Raw genomic sequence first — 21357 nt, 5'->3', positions numbered from 1 at the left:
TGTGAGATTGGGGGCTGCCTGTCCTCCGCTCTGGAGTTTTGCTACCTGTCCTTTGCAGGAACGTGTACGGGTTGCTGCTGGCCTCGAGCCTGGGTTTCGCTTGCAATTTGCTGGTAGGAGGTTGAGCCAGGCAGGCAGGGGCTCCAGTGACTGAGCTTTGCATTTAAACTTCCAGAAAGACCTCAAATTGCCTTCTGATAAAAAGGAATCACTTAGGAGTAAAACGAATCTTAAGTTTTATGGGCAATTAACAATTAGTTCATATTATATGTATATAAGACAGAGAGGTATGACATGATAAGAGAAGAAATGAAAAGCCATCAAACTGTGGATATCTTGGGGAAAGTGCACAGTTTTCTCTACAGGTAGCTGACCAAAGCAGCCTGTTAATCTCACCTCGGTGCCCAAGGCAGGTTGATGAACTGGCCAGAAGGATGCCTCCTTTTCAGAGGGGCATCCCTTATCTGCCCTTTCCAGTGTGGAAACATTCCTGAGAAAACATGCTTTCTAGCAGAAAGGGAATATGGGTGAAAGCATTCTTTGCAGATTCCTGGGACATTTTCAAAGGGATTGAGTAAGTGGTGGTTAGAATCTGCTCTGTTTTCATTTGTCTCTGGCAGGGCCTGGTGGCAATTTAATATTCTTTATTATTATTTTACATGCAACTTCCTTCCTAGCTTATGATTCCTGTCAGGACTGTGTATTATTACCCGTTAGTCATTTTTCTTGGGTTGGTCTATAATGCTTCAAAAGAGGGCTGGTGTGTTTCAGTAATTTTGCCTACAATTTGATTTGCATTCTCTAGAATCCCAATTTAGTTTCATCAGCACATTTCCACATCCAACAGCTGGGCCCCTGGATGGGATCATTTACATACATTAGCAGCTGAAAGGTAAGCACCAGCGACCAAAGCTGGCCTGACATTTTCCCAGCACCTCACCTGACATTTTTGGAAGTAAACTCTGCCTCCCTATTTGTAACTGTGTCAGTGACAATATTCTGTGGACAAAAAACTGTTGGTCTCCAGGCAACTTTTAAACTAAAATGCTTTGTTGGAAGGCATTGAAGGGTAATCAGAGAACATGTTCTGTCCTACTTCAAGGTCAGGTAAGAATATCGCTCCCTCCCATTACACGTATCTTTATTATTCGATAAATGGCAGAGAAATCGGCTTCTCAATTGGTTGATGATTGCCTGACGGCAGATAATCTATTAATTCATAAACATCATTGTGACTGAGACTCCTGAACGATTCTCCAAATGGCTGACATTACCCAGTCAGGACTTGGGAAAGACGTCATGTGAGGCTTGGAAAGCTCACGGTCTTTTTCCCCATCATTTTCTTTTTAAATTATTTTTATGAACATATAATGTATTATTTGTTTCAGGGTCCATCATTTTCTTTACTCACAATTAAATTCTTGAACTGTGGTCTTGGTCTGTACGGTAAACTGAAATTGCCTCCCCACCTTACCTCAGAGATATCTCCATCCTAATTTCTGGAACCAGTACTTGTGAAAAAGATGTCTTTGCAGATGTTGATTGAGTTAAGCATTTTGAGATGTTGATTGAGTTAAGCATTTTGAGATGACATTATCTTGGATTATGCCAGAGGTCCCCCTAAATGCCATTACGAATGTCCCTATAAGAGAGAGGTAGAGGGAGATTTGAATACAGACCGAAGAGGAGTAAACCATGCAACCAGTGAGGCTGAAGTTGGAGTGATGTGGCCACAAGTCAAGGGATGGTGCAGCCACCGGAAGCTGGAAGAGGCAAGGACAGGATTTTCTCCTAGAGCTTCTGGAAGGAATGTGGTCCTGCCAACACCTTAATTTCAGCCCAGTGAAATTAATTTTGGACATTTGGCTGTTGGACTATGAGAGAATAAATTGCTGTTGTTTTAAGCCACCACATATGTGGTAATTTGTTACAGCAGTTTTAGGAAACTAATACGGTCTGTAAGAGTCTATCCCATGGATCTTGGACAGGTTGCTTATTTATTCTAGTATATCGACTATTCTCAGACTTCACCTTTGCTTCCTCTGCTGTTATTTGACTATGATTCACTGGGCTGGCTCAGGAGTTATGGGACATTGTCGTATGGGTGTCACGGAGGATAATGTGGGCCCTTGGGGGACCTATTTCTGTATAAGTTGTGATGCCCAGTGAAATGTTTCAAGAAAAGGTAATGGATTTTTGGTTTTAGCTAAAGGTCCTAGAAATGGATAAAACAAACTGCTACAGATTTTAAAAATGCTCTTCCTAAAAGCTCTTCATGAATTTTTCTATTAAAAACCAGAGAAACATAATTCTTTCTATAATCATTGACCCTCTCATATGAGAATAACTGCTTCTTAAAGGGGATAGGACATAATCAAGTTGGAAAACTGAATGGTTTCTTTTTGCAGAGAATTTCAATACATGCTGTATGTGTTTGTGTTTGTGAAAATGTATCAATAAGCAAGGATTTTTTAGAAACCTTATAATTTTATAGCAAAATTATGAAGTAAATTTTCAGTTAAATGTAAATGATTCTATTTTCCCAAGTACCTTCCCTATGGAAATGGGAGAACTCTTCAAAATATGTTTGAGTCATTTGTACAGGAAATCTATTTTTAAAGCTTAATTTTGTTTGTGGGTGTAAAGGAGCAAATTTTGCCACCCCAAGATATGCCTCTTTGGCATATTGACTGTTCTGAGCTGGTTATTTTTAAGAAACTGCAGAGGCAAGAGAAACTCTGAAAACTGAGTAGAAGTTAGCTGGTAGTAAGAGACATTTACATGTGTAAGAGAAATCTCCATTTGTAAGTTCCTTCCTTAGTATCAGGAAGAAGGGGACACTCTTAAGTCATTAGAAATTTGTCAACAGAGAAGACAGGGGCTTAAATCTGCACAACCACCTTACTGTTCTTTACTGTGCTTTTCCTGGTAAGCTTCCGTAACTCACTCCCCAACTCCAATACCTCCTTTTGCCTTTAGCTGGAGGTGATATTTAAGATGATGGCTTCAGCCATTTCAGTGAGTTACTCAGTTTTCCATGGTCTCTCTCATGTGTATAGGAGGTATACATTATTATTAGACTTTGTTTGATTTTTTTCCTGTTTTTCTGTCTCCTGTCAATTTGATTCTTTAGACCAGCTAGGAGAATGTTGAAGGGCAGAGTTAAATTCTTTTCTCCCGTACGTGGGCAAGTACCTACTTGTTTACAGTTTTCATATGCTCTCTCTGTTCCTTCCACAATTCATTCCAAGGAACTGTGGTAGATACTGACTGCGGTAAATAAGACACTGTCTTTACTACTAAATGTTTTTTTAGAGCCTTTATGAATTTTCGGAGATACAAAGCAATTGTGAAGAAGGTGGGCCTGAGATCAGTTTGAGATCACTTCAGAATGAATCCCTAAAATCTCAAACAAAGCCCAAGAATAAGTTAAATTTCACAATGTTGGGAGATGGGTTATACGTGTATAATTTTTATTTGTAAAATAAACCTTTGATAATGAAAATGCTGAAAAACAATTATAGGCTTTGCTCTGAAGGGTCGGTCAGAATTAACCAGAGAGATGGCATATGAATTATGGATTTTCTTTTCTAGTGAAATGTCTTTTATCACAATTTCCAATATTTATATTGTGCATATTGAAGAGAATGAGAACTAATTTAATTTAATTTAATTATCCACTCTGTTGTTTATTTATTTTCTGTCTAAAAGAAAACATCCCGTTTTCTTGTACGATGAATTCAGTACAATTACCATATGACCAGTCAAAAATTGTGTCAGAATACCGTGCTACAGATATGTACTTTATATGATCAGTATTTCTAAACAGGTGTAAATACGATTCTGTTTCACGGACACTAGATTAAAGCAGAAGGAATTTTTTGTTACTCAGAATGTTCTAATCTATATAGAGAGTGTGTTCTCTTTACCCTAGGCAATACATACTGACTTACCTATCTTAATATACTAAAAATATAAGGTGGATAGTGAAATAATTTCATGTAAAGTTGAAGTTTGCTAAGCTAAAGTAATTAAATAGTTGATTGGGTTGTGGAAGGAGACTTTAAAAAGGGAAATAGAAAAGTAGTTTCTTTGAATTTGAGGTAAAATGGCTTTTATGTTCAGAGAAGTAATGTGGGTGCGAGGTCTGTGTGTGGAGGAGAGGAAAAGGGGATTTGGTTATGGGGAAGGTGAGAAATCACAGGGTTTTAAAAATCAGACTTAAGTGTTTCCTTGCAACTGTCCAGCAGCCCTGCCTTAGCTACATGCTGAGTCCTGCTGTTCATTTCTGATTTCACCCAGTTTTGAATTCTTGACATTGGCACCTCCCAGCTCCCACACATTTGTCAGAAGTCAAGGCTAAGAACCAGGCTGCTGGAGCTGAGACTCTCATCTGACTGTCAGCCAGAGAAGGTGTGATAGAGTGAAAAACCCAGGACTTCCATACAAGAAACCTCGTTTTCAATCCTGGCAACTAACACTTATTAAATCTGTGACCTTCATTAAGTCATTTATCTTCTTTGTGCTTCAGTTTTCTCACTATAAAATGGAAGTACCTCACAGTTTTGTTTTGATGCTACATAACATAGTGTACGTAAAAGCAGCTAAAAGTGATTTGTAAGTAGTAGGGGCTCAATCTTGTTCTCTTCCTTCTTCTTTTTGGTAAAGAACACCCTGTTTGTCCAGTTATCAGAACACCTCCTCATGGTGGCAGGATAGATTCTAAAGGTTCTCTGGAGATACTTCACTAATATTTTATTATTTGGGAATAATAACAAATGAGCAGAAGTATAAGGATTTTGTATGTATACATGCCTGCATATATATATCTTTTTTGGGGAGTACATCTTAACTTTTCCTTCCCTCTTTTTTCCATATTTTTTCTCAGACTGGACTAACCTGGGCTGAGGTTAGTGAGATTAGTTCAAATTTGGATGTTGGCATAGGGCTGCCAACATGGGCCCCAGAAGTTTCAAATTTTGTTTTGGTAGCAACTTTTTGGTACATCTTCATGCATGAGCCCCACTCTTGCTTCTTACCATCTCCCATTTGTATCTCTAGGGATGACCAGCGTATCATGCTGCTTGTGGTAGCTGACCAGGCTAAAAATCTCAAAATCCATTTGTCAAGAGCTAGGACATGAATTAGGTTTACATTCCTTAAGAGGAAGTTCTCTTCATAAAGAGGAGTGGCTAGCCCAATTAGGAGGATAAGCAGGGATGGGAAAAAGTCTTCTCCAGTTGTTCTCTTCCTCCTAAGTGCAGTCTCTTCCAGGATTTGCAGGTGGAGCCAAGGATTTGCAAATGTAAGTAACAGATGTGATTTATTTGACTGGCGTAGAATTCCCGTGCTCTGAAAATGATTTGGCAACATTCCAACAGAGTAAGGATTGACAGACGATAAAGAGCTGCCTTTAGAGGTGCAAGTGATCCCCAGTCTGGACAGTTCCCTCCTGCCTTGTGTAATTGCCTAAATTGGCTGTTTGGCCCTTGTAGGCATTTGGATTTGCCACATCTACCCTACACTTAGCATTGCATACCCACTACCACCTCTCCTGGCCACATCTCCCCTCTTCCTGCCCTGGCATCCACCCACACATATGTTTTTCCAGCAGAGCCCATGAGCTCAGTAAAAACAAGAACTGGTCTTCAGAGAAAGATCAGGGTTTACCATGGCAAACCAATGATATTTAAAACCACAAACCATAATTCCAGAAATACCAGTTCTGTTTCTTGTTTCTTTTGAGAAGTGAATAATCTTATTTTGGAAGCCAAAACTATAATTAGAACACTACAGTGATAGCAGTTTTATGGAATCATTTAAAAGGCAATGGATATGATAAAGAAAGATTGGATTAAAGGATTGAAAAAGATAAATCAGGCAAATTCTCACCAAAAGAAAGCTTATGCACTTATATTCATTTATTAAAAAAATACGCTTTAAGGCCAAAAAGCATTACTAGAGATAAAGGTAACATGTCTAATTCCCTTGAATGTTGTGACAAATTTGGATGCTCCAAATAACATAGTTTCAAAATATATAAAGCAAAATCTACAGAACTGTGAAGGGAGATAAACAATTCTATAATCATAGTGGGAGATTTTAACACATCTTTCTCCGTAAGTAATGGAATTAGTTAACAACAAAATCAACAAAGTAGGGCACCTGGCTAGCTGAGTTGGTTGAGCATGTGACTCATGATCTTGGGGTCCTGAGTTTAAGCCCCACATCGGGTGTAGAGCTTACTTAAAAAAAAAAAACAAAAAACCCCCCAAAAACATCAATAAGGAGAGAGAAAATTTTGAGCAATATATTAACAGATTTGATCTAATGGTCACACATAGGACATTTAAGAACTAAAAAATGCATTTCTTTTTAAGAACAGATGGGTTGTTTATAAAAATTGATATATCCCATATCATAATGGAAGTCTAAACAAATTTAAGATCGTAAAATCATACAGAGCATGTCTTCTAACCACAAATGCAATTCAGTTAGAAATCACTAACAAAAAGATGTCTAGAAAAAAAAATCAGTGTCCGTGAAAACTAAAAAAGTTCTAAGTAACCCATGGGCCAAAGAAGAAATTGTAATATAAATTAGAAGGCAATTAGAATCACCCCTAAATAAAGATACTGTATGTAAAAACTTATTGGGAGCAGCCAAAGCTGAAAACAGGGCAATTTTTGGTTTGTATTTTAGAGAATTTAAGCTAATGCATTTGAAGATATAGATGAATTCCTAGAAAAATATAACTCCCCAAAACTGACTCAAGAAGAAATAAAAAGCCCTTTTACAGAGAACATTTCAGGTCCAGATAAATTTACCAGAAGTTTTACAAAATCTTTAAGAAACAACTATCCATACTGTGCAGACTTAGAGAAGAGAAAGAGTAGTATCTAGAATAAAACACTTCTTAGAAGACATATGAAAAAGATAATCCCATAGAAAAAGAGGCAAAAAGACTTGAATATTTTCATAAAAGAGAACTTTCTTTTGTATTTTTATGTTTTAAAAAATAGCTTTGTTGAGGTATAGTTGATGTATCAAAACAAAAAAAACAAATCCCTGAACATATTTAATGTATACAATTTGGTGAATTTGGAGATATGCAGAAACCTGTGAAACCATCACCATAGTCAAAGTAATAAAATATCTACTACCTCCAAAAGTTTCTTTCTTCTGCTCAGCCCTCCCTTCATTTGTGTGTGTGTGTGTCTGTGTGTGTGTGTGTGTGTAAGAACACTTAGCATGAGACCTATCCTCTTCACAAATTTTTAAATGTACAATACTGATTTGTTAACTATAGACACCATGTTGTACCATAAATCTCATAAAAAGACTCATAAAAAGATCCTCAATCCTCCCTCCTCCCCCTGTCTTCCCCCCCTCTCTTGTCCCTCAGTGGTCTTATTCATCAGCATATTCCCAGAGCATTAGAAAACTGAACAGGATCTTGCTCCTAGAAGACTTTCAGTAAATATTTATGTGTCCTATAAATAAATATGCACAGTTGAAATCATCCAAGTGGAAGAGAGAAAGCACAAAGAGAAAGTGAATGGAATAATAAGGAGGCCAAAGGTGAAACTCTCCAGAACACTGTCATGCAAGTTGCAGTAGAGTTCAGGACAGGGCCTGAAGAGTAGATGGGATAGAGAAGTGGGGCCAGAAAGGAGAGTATATCAGCGTTGACTAGGATATCTTTGGCTGCAAGGAACTGAACACCTAACTAAGAGTGGCTTAAATAATAGGCTTTTATAATCTCACATAATAGTCCGGGGGTGGGTAGTTCCAGGGTGAATTAGTACAGTATTTCTTCCATGTCCAAGCTCTATATTAGCTTCTGCTAATTCTCCTGGCTTTCCTCTCATGATCACAAAAAGGCTGTCACAGTATCAAATATTAAAAACTGCATTCAAAGACAGGAATTGTGCATAGTAGGAGCTTATCCTCAGGTCTCTTTGGCCAGTACTGACTCCTAAACCAATTACAGCAAAGGAGAGTGAGATTTCCTTGATTGGTTTAGGCCAACACAGTTCATCTCCTGGGGCTGAGGGAGAGGCCTACTCCCCTTGAGCATCCTGCTGTTCTATACCTGATCATAGCTGGCATTGTGTAGACAGAAAGTAGGTGTGTGGGCACCTGGGCATAGGAGGATGACGGCTGGGGAGCCAAGCAACAGTGGATCTGCTATGGGACTCAAAGAAAGAGATGCTCCAGGAAGGAGTCAGTTGGCTCAATGGCAGCTGAGGTCATTCACGGAAGACAAGGATGGAATGTGACTGTTGGATTTGACAATAAAGAGAATGTTGATGGCAGTGGTAACAGCAATTTCTGTGGGGCAGGGGAGGAAGTTGGGGGGCAGACCAGGTTATAGTGAGTTAAAGAGTAAATGGGGATGAGGGAGTGGAGGTAGGGAGGGAAGGCAACTCGTTCAAGGGTCTTGGCCGTCAGGGAGATGAGAGATCTTGGGGCTGGCCTGGGCCTCTGTCCTGTTCTGACTACAGATTCTATCCATTATGTCCCCCAGCCAGGACTGAATCAGCTGGGACATTACCTGCCTGTGTATTTCAGAACTTTTTGAATAATTCCTAGAGCTGATAATATTAGTTTATTGCCCATTCCTCTGACCCTTCTAGTTACTTTTCTTTGACCCTTTTCCTTCCAACATTTCCTTCATGAGATGTGGGAATGAGCACTCTAAATAGACTTTTGTTGAATTTAAAAATGACTTTTTTCTCATTATAAAAATATTTTTCATCACAAAAAACACAAAAAAATAGAAAGATCCAGAAGGAAAGTAAAAAAAAAATATAATCCTAGTCCAAGAGATAATCAGAGATATTACTATGTTTTTCTTTTAGCTGTTCCCCATGCAAATATATATACACTTAAGATTTATTTATTTATTTATTTGAGAGAGAGAGTGCGAGCAGGAGGAGGGGCAGAGGGAGAGGAGAGAGAGAATCTCAAGCAGACTCCCCACGGAGCACAGAGCAGGTTGCGGGGCTCCATCTCACGAGATTATGATCCCATCCAAAATCAAGAGTCAGCCATCCAACCGACTGAGCCACCCTGGAGCCCCCATCCACATATATATTTATTTTACACAGTGAAATACTGTATTTTTGGTTTTACAGTCTGCTTTTTTTTGGATGTTATATGGTGAGTTTCTCATCTCATTAAATGTCTTTGATGAATACAAATTTTTGACTGAAAAATATTGTATGAATAGATCATTTAACATTGCTGAACATCTACATCATATCCAATTCTTTTGCTATATTTGTGTCTGCCTGTGACATAGTATTTTGGGATAAGTTTGTAGCAGTGATGAGTGGTCAGAGAGTATAAACTGATTTTAAGGTTTTTGGCAAGGCAGCCTTTGGTTAAATTTAGGTGCTCTGGGTCATGGTCTGAGTTTCAACTCAGATCCTGCCATTTTCTAGCTGTGTAACTTTGGGTAAGTCACTGATCCAAGTTTCAAGTTTCCTAATGTGTAAAATGTAGATCATACTGTTTATCTCTTAGGGTTCTTAATCGGTTAAATAAAATAATTTGCGCAGAGATTTTATCGCAGTGTCTAACAACAAATATGAGCTATTTCTAGAAATGATGCATCAATTTATGACTATAAGTAGGGTCTATTTTATTTTTAATCTATTATCTATGAAGTTTGGCATATGGGTTTTAAAAAAATGTACAGTAATATCTATGGCTGATGTGTTCAAAGACATGTATCTTAATAAATTTGGGGCCAGTAAATCTTAAGCCTTTAGTTTTTTTCCGCTCAGGCCAAACATTTCAGGTGCAGAGGTAATGTTGTGTTGGCCACAGAATGTTTTCTAGAAAATATTCATTTTGCCCTTCACTGGGTGTCTCTGGTTAGTGCATTCTGTTAGAATCTCTTATGTTTGATTAAATCATTAGAATGGATGTGAGTGGTTCTTAAACTATTTATTTCTCAAAGGGCTCCCCCCACCTCTAAGCTACTTTAGTTTCTATTATGTATTAAGCCATAGGACTAAACAAAACTATAAATTGGCTTTAAATAAAAATAATGCTTAGATCTGTGAAAAACCACTGATCCCAAATGTAACCTTTAGGTGTTCTGGAATCTCTCAGAACATAAAGAAGGCAGTCTTTTAAATTTGCTGAATACCAAAGGATTTTTTGATAGCTAGTAAAGTGATCTGTAGCTCTGATAGTATCTGAGTTTTTCACTTTCTGCCTGAGGCTCAGATCCAGAGCTTGGAAGTTTCCTGGCCCATGGATTTGTTTTACTGTGACAGTCATGGAGCCTGGAGTCCTAACCTTGCATAATAATATTCTCAGGATTTGAGAATAATCTTTGGGGGAATAGAGCCAAGTTAGTACCGTAAATAGCCTCTACTGAAATATCTAGTTACCAGATAGAATCTTTGATGTTATTTTTTTCATACAGAAGCTTATTTTCAACATCTGCTTATTTTATTATTTAATAAGCTTCACATATAATTTTATTTTCCATATATTTTTTACAATATAAGCTTATTTTCCTTTTATGATAAAATATAAAATTTAAATAATTAGAATAATTATTAGGTGATTTGTTTTTCAGAACTTTTATTTCTGTATCTCGGCAAAGGGTTTTGGTGCTCTGCTGAAGCTAGCTCATATTGGCTCATCAGGGCTAATTGTTAAATTTTCACAGATCGGTTGGGGTCATGTTGGTAGGTTGAAATCATCCATGGTGGGAGTATTACACCACAGAAATAAGCAAACACTACAAATCAGGGTTCCCCGTCCCCAAAGCCAGTTAGTAAATATTTCCCAGCAGCCTGAAGCTTTTCAGATATTTTTAAAGGAACTAAAAATTTTAACCTATCAGACTAAGTTCAATATAATATATTTGAGGTGGAATAAAAAGGTTAGTTATCAGGTAGTGCACATTCTACCAGTGGTTGTTTGTGAAATGCTATCATTCACTCAAAGCCAGTCATTTAGAACATGACAGACAAATTGAATGTGGGAAGAAAGGGAACCATAAATAGGAGACACATATTACAGTAATTGTAGAAAAATAGACAACAGAGCTAAGAAAATAGAAAGCCAAAGGGAAAAAATCTTGAAGAGTGAAGGACAGGAAGAAGACTGTACTAAGCAAAATTGACACTAAAATTGAATTTGAAAAGTACAGAGAGGTTAAAAAAAGGCATCAGAATGAAATAGTTTTGAAAATGGTCAACAATGCCAACTTGGTGAAGTAATGTCTTCCATCCAAGGTGACATTTGCTGAGATGGAAAGTAGCCCCCAAACCACCAGACTTTGAAAACAACATATTTGCCCTTGGCATTTTGGAACACATTTAGAGAATAGCATTATGGGTACGTAGCCATATATTTATTGTCCAAATTAAGACTTCTGTGAGTGAAAGGGGGCTCTATTAATAATTACACCTGAATAGCAACATAAACCAGAGCCATTGAGGCAAACTGGGTTATGTGTACACAGGAATTCGAGGTTACGCTCTGGCCACCCGCTTTCCAATCCAACAGGTTAAAAGAACTTGACGGATAAATTTTATGATGAAAAAGATTAAAATACATATTCCTAGAGGCTATAATTCTATGTAAGTAGGTGTTTGCCCATTATGAGAAGGTTCAAAGAGTAAAGGGAGGTGATTCATCACACTGTTGAATAAACAAGAAATACGTGAGGACCGTGTCATCACAGAGCAGTCCTCTTGGCTTGCTTCACCTTGGTGGGATCCTACGTTAGCTGCCCTTTAACTATCAACGCTGAGAATTGTAGGCTCAGAAGCCGTCCAACTTCTGGTTAATTATCAAGTCCTTTACTTTATACTGTTTCCTGTATTATTTCTGGCCTTTTTTCTTTATTCTGCTTAAGCAGTTAAATTTCTCACAGCTCCCAACACCTGGGTAGAAATCCTTAGTACCTGGTGAGAACATGGTTGCCTTCAAGAGAAGGGCTTGTAAGCTCTCTACTGAATTTTCCAGGGTTTTCCTCCCTCAGACTTGCCATTCCTCTTCTTAGCTGTATGTTTTAGCCAGCTTTCAGAAGTCTTTCTCAAAGACTCATGCAGGATTTCTCTGGAGAAACACTAATTTTCCGATTTTTATTGCTGCTATAAGGGTCTTGCTGAATTAGGCACCTCACTTGTACCCCAATATCTGGGCATACGTTTCTTACGATATCATGGGGCTTGGGAATGCAAGGGTGGTTTCGTGCTCTGGTGTTTGGCCACATTTTACAGTGTATTCATTTTACTTTCTAGGAAATGGGTCACCTTCTTTAAAAATTCAAGTATCTAAGGCAAGGTACCAACAATTCTTTTTCCTGGAACTCTCGTCAGAAGCGCCTTCCTAGAAATTTTAAGATCATCCTTCTGTAAGGAAAGGTCTAGTGGACTGTGTTCCCGTTCCTTTCACTTTGAACATCACAGCAAACGTGCCATTCAGGCGCTGTTGAATAGGCCTTTCTGTGATGACAGAGATGTCCTATTTCTGTGCTGTCCACTATCATAGCCGTTTGCCATATGTGTCTACTGAGCACTTGAAACCTTGCTACTATGACTGAGAAGTACATTGTGAATTTAATTCAACTTAAATTTATTTAAATGTGTGTAGCCGTGTGTAATCAGAGGCCACCGGGCTGGACGGTACAGCTGCCTACCCACCTGGTGGCTCTTCAGTGATGCCCTTGCCGCAGTTCAGCAATGTTTCCCAAGCTAGGAGTGATCTGTAAGGGCCCACAGTAATCCCACTGAGGTCACTTAAAAGTCTCGCTGCAATTCTCTGCAACATCATGAAGCTGAATTCAAGGGGCGCCTGGATGGCTCAGTCTGTGAGCGTCTGACTCTTGGTTTCGGCTCAGGTCATGATCTCGGGGTCGTGGGATTGAGCCCCGCATTGGATCTGCAGTCAGCCGGGAATCTGCTTGAGATTCTCTCTCTCCCTCTCCCTGTGTCCCTCCTGCCGCTTGTGCTCTTTCTCTCTCTAAAATAAATAGCTAAATCTGAAAAAAAAAAAGCTGAATTCAAGAGGGGGCAGCTAGTCTATGGTGCAGGTAAACGTTATGCCAGAATTTGGACTGCTCCTGGTCAAACTCCTTCTCCCCCAAAGATAATAAGAATTTCTGAAGGTTCTCCAATCTTTTTTTTTTTTTTTTTTAAGATTTTATTTATTTATTTGACAGAGAGAGACACAGCCAGAGAGGGAACACAAGCAGGGGGAGTGGGAGAGGGAGAAGCAGGCTTCCCGCTGAGCAGGGAGCCCGATGCGGGGCTCGATCCCAGGACCCTGGGATCATGACCTGAGCCGAAGGCAGACGCTTAACGACTGAGCCACCCAGGCACCCTAAATTTCCCCTTTATTTATTTATTTGACAGAGACACAGCGGGAGAGGGAACACAAGCAGGGGGAGTGGGAGAGGGAGAAGCAGGCTTCCCGCCGAGCAGGGAGCCCGATGCGGGGCTCGATCCCAGGACCCTGGGATCATGACCCGAGCCGAAGGCAGACGCTTAACGACTGAGCCACCCAGGCGTCCCTGAAGGCTCTCCAGTCTAATGTCAGAATAAAAGCATAGAGCTCGTGACAGGGCTGTGAACACTGCAAATACTATGTTTATATTATTCGTAACAACACTGAATACCGTCATTATCTGACAGTCCCCCCATTATTACAACCAGTGGAACTAGCAAGGCTTCTCTGTCCCTGATAGTGACAGAGCACAGGTCAGAAGTTGATGGTGCTGGTTGCCGCCTCCACGAGGCTGGGAGAGAGACCCTGCTCTCATCGGCCTGTGGCTGCCCCTTCTCTGCCAGTGCCTTGTCCCCTTTTGTAGACGTGTCATCGTATACTCACAGCTCCTTCCAAGGGAAACTTTGTCATAGTTCTCCATGAAGAGATGGTCTCAGATGGCCATGCATGGCGTCACGTGACTCGTCCCCAGTTGTAGTTCGTTGTTCCAAAACCAGCCAATTCAGAGGCTGTCCAGAGGCCTATACTCTGATCTGGCCCCAAATGATGAGTTGTGCCAACTCAAGACTGCCTATCAGGAATGGGATCTGTGAACCGTGGGAGCTGAAACACAGGTTGCTTAGGAGAAAACCAGGGAGTCATATTGGTGCTATGAGGTCACGACAGACCAAGGTCAGGAGGAGGCAGAAATGACGAGGGAGATGGAAAGCCAGAAACTGTGAGTCAGCAGAAGATACGAGCCAGGGAAGAGATTAGCATATGAGGAGTCCATCTCCAGCTATTGGAGAACGGCAGAGACAAGGGGGTGGTAGCAGAGCCACACTGATGGCAAAGTCCTAGGATGAGAAGTACCAGTGCCTGCTGCTGAGGCCCTTGGTAACTGGGCATCTGAATGGTCCTGGTCTCCATGAGTCTGATCCTATCTTTTCTTTTCCATGTGAAGAAGGACTGTTGGCTTCTCCCGGGTTCCCTAGTATGAATCCGTATTAGGAAGGGTTTTCCAGAGAAACAGAACCAATATTACACACACACACACACACACACACACATCTGTATATATATGCTTATATATATTGTATAGAGAGGTATGTAGCTATATCATGGGGGAGATATTGATAGATTTTTTAGGAACTGGTTCACATGATTGTGGGGACTGGAAAATCTGAAATTTGTAGGGCTTGAAATTCAGGTAAGAGTTGAGGTTGCTGTCTTGAGTCTGAATTCCATATATGGCAGCAGGTTGGAAACTTGGGCATGGTTTTTATGTTGCAGTTTTGAGGAGAATTTCTTCCTCTTTTGGAAACCTCAGGTTTTTTCTCGTAGAGCCTTCAACTGATTAGGTGAGGCCCACCCACATTATGGAGGGTAATCAGCTTTACTCAGAGTCTACTGATTTAAATGTTAGTCACATCTTAAAAATACCTTTACAGCAGCATCTCGATTGGTGTTTGACCTACTAATTGTGTGCCATAGCTTAGCAAGACTGCTGTGTAAAATTACCCATCACAGAATCCTTACTAAAAATCTCCTCTTGCTTGAGACAACTTTAATCCCTGTACTTTCCTCAAGTTTCTTTCAGCTCGTAAATGTTGAAGAAGGATCTGAGCCCAGCAATCTGACTCAAAACTTGTATTCTTAACCAAGAGCTTACATCATTTTGTCTTACATCTATCATTTACTAATTCATTTCTTTATTCAGGAACATTAGTTGGGGACCTCCTAAATGGTTGGCATGGTATTAGGTTCTGGAGAGACAGAGAGTAAATAATTAAAATATGTAATACTATATATTAAATAAAATAATTAAATATGATAAAAACAATTTCTTACATAACACAATACATTAAATATATTTTAAATATAATTAAATTAAAATATTTTATTATTTATTTATTTATCTTTTAAAGATTTTATTTATTCATTAGAAAGAGAGAGCACGAGCAGGGGAAGGAGGAGAGGGAGAGGAAGAAGCAAACTCCCCACCCAGCAGGAAGCCCGACGTGGGCCTCTATCTCGGACTTTGGGATCATGACCTGAGCTGAAGGCAGATGCTTAACCGACTGAGCCACCCAGGCGCCCCAAAATAAAATATTTTAACTGTAAAGTTAGAGCTAATGTGATGGTAGATGAGAGTGGAAGGCACAATGAGGAGGGACAGGTACTGTGGTTGGGAGGTGGGTTTAGGGAAGGTTCCCACTGGGCGACACTGGATGTCAGATGTGAAGGATGGATCGGCATTAACTAGTTTGGAGGAGAGAGTGAAGAGTGCTGTGCTATAAGGAAGGATATGGGGTGGAGGGCTACTGCAGGCTAGGGACCAGCAGGTACAGAAGCACCTGGCCCGGAGAAAACAGAGTGCATCACGGAAATGGTAGCTGGAAATCTTGATTTCAGTTCCTTGGAATAGTGACTTGCATTTCTTTCTTTCTCCCTCCATTCTATTTAGCCCCCAGCTACTTAATTGAGGTCTTATATATCCTACAGTCTTTATTAAAATTATTGAATAAATGAACAAATAGCTAGTAAAGAATACACTTTATCTTGATAACCAAATTCTTCCATAAGCCTCTTTGCTGCCTTCAGAGACCAGAAAACTGAGATCAACAGGTCTCACCTAGTATAATACTTCTTGTCCTTTCAAATAACCTTTTGATGATGATATTTAAATTTTTGCATAGATAATCCCCTTTCTGCATAGAGGATCGAGGACTGGTTATGGCCATGAAGTAGGTAGGCAGAGGAAGCGCCTGAAGACTCTACTGAGACTAGGCCAAGCAGTGCGTTGCTGCCGTTGACCATGGGGCACAGCTGCTGCAGACAGCTCCCTCTGGCACCAGCAATTAGGAAAGAGGAATCTTGGGGTTCAGTTTGAATAGAACCAGTAGGCCATCTGGAGGGCCAAAGGGCAGGGTGGTGGATTGTGATGAAAATTGCAAGAAACAGTGTGTATGCACCACACATGTGTAAACATACGTGTAATGTGTGAGGAATGTTTCAGGTCATGGGTGTTTTTTATTTAAAGGAGTGTTAATACAGAACAGTGGTTTAGGGACTGCTATCATGGCTTAAATAATATTAGAAAGCTTTGATCTTCTAATTATGTGTTTTAAAATTTAAAAGGAACCGATTAATTGGGCTTAATTCAATGCACTGCCTAGAGGCAATCGGCTAGTAAAAATATATAAGAATTTTTCCCTCATATCCCAAAAGCCTTGCCCTGGTACATACACAGATACATATATGGTATTAGGACTATGCAGAAGGATGAAAATAATTAGCCATAACTCATTTCACCTAACTGCAGCCTTATAGTAAAGAATAGCCCACAGGTGCATATGGGATTCCAAATTCTTCTCAAGTTGGTATTTTTTAGGCTCTAAGCTTGGAACTGCTATTGACTATTATTTCTGAATAAATTCTTCAGTTTTTCTGAGCCACAATTTCTTTCTTTTTTGAAAGATTTTATTTATTTATTTGACAGCGAGAGTTACAGCAAGAGAGGGAACACAAGCAGGGGGAGAGGGAGAGGGAGAAGCAGGCTTCCTGTGGAGCAGGGAGCCCGATGCGGGGCTCGATCCCAGGACCCTGGGATCATGACCGGAGCCGAAGGCAGATGCCCAACGACTGAGCCACCCAGGCACCCCTGAACCACAATTTCTTCATCAGTAGAGTTAGGGGCCAAAGTTGATCTTTCCAATTCATAAAATGTGTTCATCAGGGAGTTCATATTTTAAAAAGTACTTTGAAAAGTCTATGATCTCATACATGTATAAGAAGTAGAGCTAGCTTTCACTCATTTATTTACTCAATATATTGAGCATATTACAGGGGTGGCTGGGTGGCTCAGTCGGTTAAGCGTCTGCCTTCAACTCAGGACATGATCTCGGGGTCCTGGGATCCAGCCCCTCTTCAGGCTTCCTGCTCAGCTGGGAGTCTCCTCCCTCTGTCCCTACCCCCCTCCTACCCCCGCTCCTATTCTCTCTCGCCCACTCTCTTTCTCTCTCAAATAAATAAATAAATAAATAAAATCTTATATTGAGCATATTACAATGATCGTTTGTGTATAATTATGTATGTGTAACATGCTGTGCTAATTGCTGAGGTCACACTGATGAAAAAGAGAGATGTTCCTGCTTGCGTGGCCTCCTTGGAGGGGGTGAAGACAATCAGGAGATTCTAGCGAGTGTCTGTGTTTCTACTTATTAGGTGTGTGATTTCAGGTAGGTGTAGAATGAAAGGTAATGGTGCCTTTTAGGGCTATATAATAGGATGCTTATGAGAATCAAATGTGCTAACTGTTGAAAAATATGTAAAGTGATATACAAAAGTGGTTCTACTATGAAATACCAAGTGGAGAGAGAAAAGAAATTGAAAGAAGTTTGAACCGTGGAAAATTCCCCAAACAAAGGATAGGGATAAAGGGGGAAAAAAGGAGAAAAGACAAAGAGGAGGGTGGAAAAATGAGAGGAAGTAATACCTGGGAAGTATAAACTAGTTGTATTAAAAATACTTTTCAGGGGCACTTGGGTGGCTGAGTCGGTTAAGCGACCCACTCTTGATTTCAGCTCAGGTCATGATCTTGGGTTCATGGGATCAAGCCCTCACCGCCCCCCCCGCGCCCCCCCGTTGAGGCCCCCTGTCGAGCTCCACTCTCAGTAGGAAGTCTGCTTGAGATTCTCTCTCTCTCCCTCTGCCCCCCAATAAATAAACAAATCTTAAAAAAATATGTTTTTCAGATTTTATTTTGTTAAATATATTAAGTTCACAGGTCTTATTCCAGCACTATTTCCTTCAAAATTTGGGTAAAAAGTATATTTAAAAAAAAAAACCTCTCTAATTTTTGTATTCAAATTCTAAGTTTATTTCTAATTTAAAGAAAGAAGAGTCAGTTCTACAAAAACAGTCTGCATTTGCACTTTATCCTGAGCCTGTATTTTGGTAACTTGGCTCACAGAGATCTTTTTGCTCGGAACTTGGGAAAAGGGCAAGCGATGCTGCAATAGAATGATTCTACCCTATTGACCATAGATTTGCAGCCGGGCCCGGGAGCACACATTCTGGCTAAGATTTGACACCAAAACTTCACGTTTAGAAAGAAAAAGTCTTGCTGTTTGAGATAATGGTTTCACTGGTGTTGTTGAAGGAAGTTAGGCAAGATTAAAGGCTTTGTTGAGGCAAGAACAAAAATAAGCTAGGAATCTGGCAAATGTCGAACAGCATATTTTCAAAGTGAGTATGATACCTTGCTTGTCAAATTTTATGACTCTGCTAGTCACATTTTGGTTGAAAGTCTAATCTTGTTCCGAGGCTAAAAGGATAAATTGATACCCTCTCGGCAACAAGGAAAATGTGTAAAGGCAAAACTATTTGATTATTTCTACTCTGACATGTAGAGAAACTGTCATTTTAATCAATAAAATTAATTAGTATCACATAGTATTCAAAGCTTTCCTACAAGTAAAGAACGTGTTTGTGAACAGTTTTGCTGACATTTTTCTAGTCCTCTCTCTTCCTCGGCCGTCAGCATTTTGTTTAAGGCTTTATAGTCCTCTTGATTTAAACTCTAATCATTATCCACTTTGATCCAGTCATGAATCTCAAAATATGTTGCTGAAAGAAAACCTTTGATATTTAGGGCAGTTTTTAATGGTTTGTCTTCCTCTGGAATGACCGATTTTAAAGGAAAAAATGCTGACTCATATTCACACTTTCCATGCATACGTTATTTTATGACACATTTTCTCTGAGCATGAAGAATTTCTTCTTAGAGCCCAAACTTGCAGGAACACAGGTGCCAAGACCGAAGCATCTACAAGTGGATTGTCTACAAGGGAGCAGGTTATCTTGAATTTATGCTGCAATCAAGAATAAAGGTAGATAAACCCTTTTTATATTGTCACCACAGGGAGGAAAAAGGACAAATGAATACTTATGGCTTTGTATCTTTTCTTACATATCTCACCAGAAGAAGATTTTCCTGGTCATAGCATCTTTGCTAAATTAATCTCCAGAGGGACACTGCTGTTCACTTGAATCTTTGCGAGACTTTACCCTGGTGTTCTAAAAAGAAAAATGAATCAGTGTGATACGTTTTATTATTATTTTTGAATAATATGAGGAATAGTTCATAAAATATTTTGGTCAGCAAGTGTTCCAGAGCCAGTCTTAGAGATTAAGTTGTCAAATTAAGACAGAGAGGTTATAGAATACTTGTCTGAGATGGTTTCACTGTTCTTGTGTCAAGCTGAAAAGTGGCTTTATGTTAATGTATTTATTTCAGAGAATGAAACATGGGATAACTACAGTTTTGCTTATGCTCGGCTTTCTCATTTTAAAGTGAGAGGATAATCTTTTATGGAAAAATTTAAAAATATTGAATTAATCTCTGAAATACGAAGTAAAGAGGTACGATTTTTTCCCTATAGCACACACATGTTAACTTTCTCTTTAGTGTATTTTGTTCTGTGAAAAAGATGTATTTTCACTTAATCTTTTTTTTTCTCCAGTTTTGAAGCTAATAGAAAAGATACCCATTCTCCACCCACCCCCAAATTTCAGTGTGAGAAAAGTATTGGGATACTTTTATGCTACCCAGAAATAAATTGATTGCTTGCATCTGAGTCACATTGGGATTTAGAAGAATGAAACAAAAAGTTTTGTGTGTGTATGTGTGTGTTTTCTTTCTTTTTTCTCATTATTCTGCATAATTTTTGCTTATAATTTTAAAACTGAAACTCATTTCAAACATCAATATCAAAAGTTGACTTGTTAAGGTGTATGAGCCCTCAACAATTACATTATTTTTATTTTTTTTAAGAGATTTTTGTAGTTTCAATTAAAGCTCTCAATTCCTATGTGCAAGGATGATTAAAAATTGATTATCAAAAGAGTAATAAACCCAGCCACAAGTTTAAAAGAGGGACCTGCATAGGAAGGCAAATATTAAAAAATGGTTTAGTTAAAAATTAACCTCCTGCCAAGAATCCTGGTTCCGCCGGATTGTTGATGAAGATTCATGCTCTCCGTGGTAAATTAGTGGATGGTGACACTGATATTCGTGGTGGTAAATTAGTGGATGCAGACACGGACTCCTCTGCCTTAGCAGAGGAGGTGGATTACCAGTTACTCTTCTGTGTTCTCAGTTGGATGTTATATATGGTACAGAACTTTAGGATGCTACAAAGTTTGACATATGAATGAGCAAGACGAGTAGAATTTTACTTTGTGGAAGAAATTAAATGCCAACAAGTCAAGCATAGTTTGCTCAATCTCTTTTCCCCCAACCCAAGAGTCCATCTCTGGGTTTTATAAACTTAGTGTATGAATACTAATCAGAAAAATGCTTGTGGGCTATTTGTAGAGAAACTTTTACTTTAACCCAAACTGTGAAGGGTCATTCTTTGTTTCTGTTTTTGTTTTTAAAGATTTTATTTATTTATTTGACAGAGAGGGAGAGAGATAGCAAGGGCAGGAACACAAGCAGGGGGAGTGGGAGAGGGAGAAGCAGGCTTCCTGCGGAGCAGGGAGCCCGATGCGGGGCTCGATCCCAGGACCCCAGGATCATGACCCGAGCCGAAGGCAGATGCTTAAGGACTGAGCCACCCAGGCGCCCCAAGGGTCATTCTTTGGATGAATGTGATGGGGCCTCAAAGCAATGCCATTTAGTTTGTCATTTTTAGGTAATGGACTTTCATGGGAGCAAGTTGGAACTTTTAAAATGAAATTGGCTTTCCAGTATCACTATTATTTATTTATTATTATTTATTTATCAAAGGAAGTGGGAGCAACAGAACTTTACCTTTTGTTTTTACATGCGTGAGTTTTTATTTTCGGTTTGATATTAGAACTTCCATGCTAAGTACAACTTCTTTGAAA

At 39.4% G+C, this 21357-nt stretch overlaps 1 protein-coding gene and 1 long non-coding RNA gene across 7 annotated transcripts in view; one reads left to right on the top strand and one right to left on the bottom strand.

Moving 5' to 3' along the window:
- Positions 1-21357, bottom strand: part of SCEL (sciellin) — a 732032-nt gene that overhangs the window by 670949 nt on the left and 39726 nt on the right. The gene's annotated exons all lie outside the window — the stretch shown is intronic.
- The window catches only part of LOC115941740 (uncharacterized), an 85387-nt gene continuing 82702 nt past the window's right edge, over positions 18673-21357 (top strand). For 4 of the 6 annotated variants that reach the window (XR_014143825.1, XR_014143823.1, XR_014143827.1 and 1 more), the window contains exon 1: positions 18679-19355. This is a non-coding gene — a long non-coding RNA (uncharacterized LOC115941740). Of the gene's footprint in view, positions 19356-19762; positions 19888-21357 lie in introns of all 6 variants that reach the window. The other 2 variants (XR_014143826.1, XR_014143824.1) reach the window with 2 other exon arrangements.

The sequence above is a fragment of the Leptonychotes weddellii genome, chromosome 3 (genome assembly GCF_054177405.1).
Source record: "Leptonychotes weddellii isolate Sample4059 chromosome 3, ASM5417740v2, whole genome shotgun sequence".
Taxonomy (NCBI): domain Eukaryota; kingdom Metazoa; phylum Chordata; class Mammalia; order Carnivora; family Phocidae; genus Leptonychotes; species Leptonychotes weddellii.
Note: the sequence above shows the minus strand (reverse complement) of the source record. Positions and strands in the feature narration are given on the sequence as shown.